A 5,572-nucleotide genomic window follows, 5' to 3' on the forward strand; every position below is an offset into this window, starting at 1 on the left:
TCTCTCATTGAAACATGCACTAAAGGAACCTGTCTACTAAGACCACCTGTCTACAAAGGCCACTTTTTGTGTTTCCCTCGGGTGGTCGCTATAGACAGGTTTGACTGTATATGAATATGCATTATTCCCTACGTCACAGGCGTGCGTCGTGCGTACTTCCCTGCTCCATGCAAATAGAGATTGCATGGAACCTGGGGTGGAATTCCAGTCCGTCTCATCCGACTTTGGTTCCGTGTGCGCAGTTTTGTGCTTTTCTTTATTTTCTTCATACTTAGTACTTATCTGTTAGTCCATATAATGCGGGATGACGTTTGTTTTTTGGGAGGTGGTTAATATTATATAGTCTAGCTCTTTACAAATTATTTCCCAGGTGATTGTTCACTTTAAACTAGCGTTGTGTAACATGTTATGTCAGTCTAATCAACACTCAGGAGTTTGTAATTTGGATTATTTGACAAATTAATGAATGCAAATAAAATTTGACATCAAATTATGTTGTAGTTTCTTTCTATCACTAATATGTCTGCTGATGTTATCATAAGATTCCATTCATTATGTTTCCATGAATTTTGTTTGCAGTGATGGCAAAAAGGAACGGTTATTGTACCCACCAAGATATCACTGAAATCCTACAAAGAAATATTTACTTTTTACTACCCATGGTGGTTTTACTTGGGTTCACTTTATCTGCAAAACCAATTTATTATATCGTGTTTGAACCTACATTTGATCATTCTGTGGCATTGTTGGGAGGAAAAAAAGAACATGAAACAAAACGACCTTAGTCGTGAAAGTATGTGTTTGATGATTTGTAAAAGGAGTTGCTTGGAGAGATTTGTGAGGGTGTAGACAAAAAGAGAGGGAGCGGGAGAGTCGGACAAAGAGAGGGGAGGAGCGGGGGAGTCGGGACAGAGAGAGAGGGGGAGCGGGGGAGTCGGACAGAGAGAGAGGAGGAGCGGGGGAGTCTGGACAGAGGGAGAGGAGGAGCGGGGGAGTCGGGACAGAGAGAGAGGAGGAGCGGGGGAGTCTGGACAGAGAGAGAGGAGGAGCGGGGGAGTCGGGACAGAGCGGGGGAGTCGGACAGAGAGAGAGGGGGAGCGGGGGAGTCAGGCAAAAAGAGAGGGGGAGCGGGGGAGTCTGGACAGAGGGAGAGGAGGAGCGGGGGAGTCGGGACAGAGAGAGAGGAGGAGCGGGGGAGTCTGGACAGAGGGAGAGGAGGAGCGGGGGAGTCGGGACAGAGAGAGAGGAGGAGCGGGGAGTCGGACAGAGAGAGAGGAGGAGCAGGGGAGTCGGACAGAGAGAGAGGAGGAGCGGGGGAGTCGGGACAGAGCGGGGGAGTCGGACAGAGAGAGAGGGGGAGCGGGGGAGTCAGGCAAAAAGAGAGGGGGAGCGGGGGAGTCGGACAGAGAGAGAGGGGGAGCGGGGGAGTCGGACAGAGCGGGGGAGTCGGACAGAGAGAGCGGGGGAGTCGGGACAGAGGGAGAGGGGGAGTCGGGACAGAGAGGGAGAGAGAGGAGGAAGGAGAGGTCAGTGACTTGTAAATGTTCTAAGCTTTGGGATGGGTATCGAACCAACAACCTTGATAGGACAACGGGGCATGTCGTGAGAAACACATACGTACGTACGTATTAGCTGTTCTCTAAATTTATAATTATTGGCTCTTATGTATAGTGACAAGAACGTATACCTCACGAGCAATGGCGGCAATATTGTTCCGCGATTGGTTCTTTTAAACTAAGCGAATTTCCAACTTCAAACCTGGACCAAACACTAATAGTATACCTAACTCTAAAAGTAATCCTAAACCTAAACCCAAAATGTGAAAATTTTGCCGATCGATATTTCGTTTCGTCGGGGGGGGGGGGGGGTGTTAGGTCGGCTTTTTGGGGTCACCCATTACCACAATTTTTTTAATTTTAATTATTGTTATTATTATTATTATTATAATTTAAACAAAGGGGGGGGGGTTCCTCCAAAACACATACATAAAAAGTGAAAGGGGGGTTCAACTCCCCCCTGCGTAAGCGCTTGGTTAGGCCATTTAAAAAAATATACATGTTTAGCGTCCCCGCCCGCTTCCTTTTTGGGGGCCGCCTCCTATTTTTTTTTTTTTTTTTTTTTTTTTTTTTAATTTTTTTTTTTAATTTTTTTTTTTTGTAAAGAAAAAAAACACGAAAAACGCTGCTAAAATGGATCTATTTCTGATTTTAAAAAAAAAAAAAATGTCGGCGCGGCCATCTTGAAAAATAGCCTGCCTTTCAGGGAAAATTTACCGAGCGGCCATTTTGAAAGAAAAAGAAAAGAAAAAAAAAGGGCCTCCTCCTTCCTATTTTTCGAAAAAAACAGGACGCTAAACAAGTTTTTTTTTTTATTTGGCCTTAAGTCCAACGTAAAGTCGATCTTAATTAGTCTTTGTGAAACACTCCCCTGATCCTATAATCAGGCGCGGATCCAGGATTTCTTAGGGGAGGGGGCCCAAATTTTTTTTTTTTTTTGCTCCCGAAAATTTGAAAATCGCGCCGGCCGAAAAGTCGCTTAGTGGGGGGGGGGGGGGGGGGGGGGGGGGGTTACAGAGCCATTTTTTTTTTTTTTTTTTTTTTTTTTGCTCGCGAAAATTTGAAAAACGCGCCGGCCAAAAATTCGCTCAGTGGGGGGGGGGGGGGGGGGGGGGGGGGGGGGGGGGGGGGGGGTAGTGAGCACATTTTTTTTTTTTTGATCCTCAAAAAAATTTCAATTTGCACCCCCCCCCCCCTCCCCTTGAGCGCCAGGGGGGGGGGCCAACCCCCAAAAAAGGTAAAAATCACGTGATTTTACATGATTTTTTTCTCAAGGGGGGGGCCCGGGCCCCCCCCCCCCCCCCCCCCCCCCCCCCCTGGATCCGCCACTGCCTATAATTTCTTCTTCAATACCAAAGTCAAATGCAATCGTCACCGGAGTCAAGTGTCGGGTCACATGTTTGTATCAACGTTTAACCACCCACTATACTACCCCGCATGTACATGTATATTTACATCAAAGGCGTTTTCATTGTTCAAAATAGTTGACCCTCTTTTTCTTATCTAAACTACATAATGTTATTGACATAACTGTTAATCCAATTTAGTTACTGAGATAAATGTATACCGGTACACTACTATCGGAGTATTTAGAAATGTTTAAACTGCTTTTTTATGCAATGGATGAACAATTGACGGAACTTACTTCCTTGTTAGTTATTATAGTAAGTTATTGCTATGGCGGGCAATCACAGAGGAAGTGTTTAGATTTTTCAGGGATCGTTTGTTTAAGTTGGTATTAAATTTTCTTCTTCTTCTACTCCTCCTCTTTCTCCTTCTCCTCCTCCTCATTCTCCTTCTCCTTCTCCTCCTCCTTCTCCTTTTCATCCTCTTGGCCATTTTAGTCTCTTTATTACAAGCACTTACCCATTTTCTCTCCCCCCCCCCCCGGCCCTTCTCTCTCTCTCTCTCTCTCTCTCTCTCCCTCTCTCTCTCCCTCCCCTCTCTCTCTCTCTCTCTCTCTCTCTCACTCCCCTATCCCCTGTCTCTCCCCTTCTCTCTATCTCTCTCTCTATTTCTCCGTATACTTCTCTATTACATGTAGGCTACTTCCCTAATTTCCTAATCTCTCCGTACACAGAATACGAACAAAATGAGTGACGAGTTTCATATATAATTCAAAATGCATCAAAATATGATTTGAAATAACACACCACAGATTTCAAACTCCATAATCAATTCTTTCTATTATATTATGTATCTTTTTATTGCATTCATTTCCCTTGCTGCGAAATACAAAATAAAATATATTATAAATCATTTGACAAGAGGTGGCGGTATTGCAAAAATATCAACTGTGGCCAATAATTTACAGTTTACTATAACTAAGCTATGTAATCCGCTTAAAGCAAATATGATGTTTTTACATCGGTCATTTGATTCTAGGGAATAAGCTAACAAAGACTAAACCTTAAAAGCAAGGTATGAAATGATATATTTTTTTAATAAATTAAATTTGCTTTAAAAACTGGCTAACTGGCTAGAAGATTCCTCGTATTAACCTCCAACATAACATAGTCATAATCAGTTAAACGCATAGCTTATTATTTCTAAAAATAAATTAAAGAAATTTGGCATGTTTCAAATTTGATTCCACGACCGCATTCTGTTAGAGAACAAACACCATTATGGTACAAGCACATCATTGAAATGGAATGTTCTGAAAAATATTTATCATAAAATAGTAAAATTATTATTTCAATAATTTCAGTTATGTATTCATTTGATGAACAAAATAAATGATATTTACAACATGTACACATAAAATAGAGACAACAAGCATTTTTTGCACGCATTCTATACGGGAAAATAAAGACAGTTTTAGTACGCAAAACGTGAGCAATGCTTATGATGTAGAACTATTCCTACTATTACATTTTCTTTCGAAAAAAGGCATGTCAATTTAAATGAGATGTGAATGATTTTATGAACATTATATTTGTAGGGGCACATTCCCAGATATCTCGAAGAAAACTCCCCCGCCCCTTTCTATAACAACTACAAAGCCGGTTTCTTAGATTTTGTTGGTACGTTTGTTTTGTTAATGCACCTCACACTTTCATACGAAATGTTGTAAAGATATTTTTTTAAAAGATGATAAAAACATGAAAGTATATTAAATGCCTTCAAACCCCCCACACTATTTTTGTTTGCGTCAATGCTATAGTCTATGCTGAAATTCGTCTTCTGTATTAAACAAAAATGTAACAAATAAAATATGAAATTAACATATGATTATAATATAGGAATAGGAATGTAGGTCTATACCCTTATGATAAAAGTTTCAATAACAATTACATCAGTTCACATTGAAAGAAGAATAATTTATCATGGATGTTCATGCACTTTGATCGTCTAAAAATATAATAATTGTGAGCAAAAATAAATTACTTAGATACTATTTACAATGGAATGCACGAATTCTATACACGATATTAATAAAATACCAAGACGGTCAAACGTCCATCGATATTCATGTCAAAGAGGTGTCGTAGTCGAGTGGTTTAAAACGACTATTTATTACAGATGACAAGGTCGTGGGTTCGATCCCCGGTATGGCACTCTTTTCCTTCGTTGCACACGTGGCGTCATTTCTTGCGTTATTGCCTGCGCTAATCACGCCAATGAAGGAAATTACCCTTTACGCGGTAATTGAACCCAGACGTTTTCTCTGTTCCTTTGGTTAGTTTGTTAGACAAGATGTCAACTCTTACATGATATGTGAACCGTCGCATCTGACGCAACTCTGCGTCGGTTAATGACGCTTCATGTGCAACGGTCATCACGTAATCACATGAAACGCATCCAGATGAATCTATAGTCATGATAGTCTTTGCAAAATTAGTTCAGTCCCTCGGGAAAGACCATTTTATATCGTTAACGGATTTGCTTCATCATTCTTCCATGACATGGGAACCGTCGCATCTGACGCAGAGTTACGTCATTTGATGATGCTGTATGTTTACAACGGGCATCACGGGCGTCACATGAAACGCATCCTGGACGGCAAAAGCTCA

The sequence above is a fragment of the Strongylocentrotus purpuratus genome, unplaced genomic scaffold (assembly GCF_000002235.5).
Source record: "Strongylocentrotus purpuratus isolate Spur 01 unplaced genomic scaffold, Spur_5.0 spur5_scaffold_4, whole genome shotgun sequence".
Classification (NCBI taxonomy): Eukaryota; Metazoa; Echinodermata; class Echinoidea; order Camarodonta; family Strongylocentrotidae; genus Strongylocentrotus; species Strongylocentrotus purpuratus.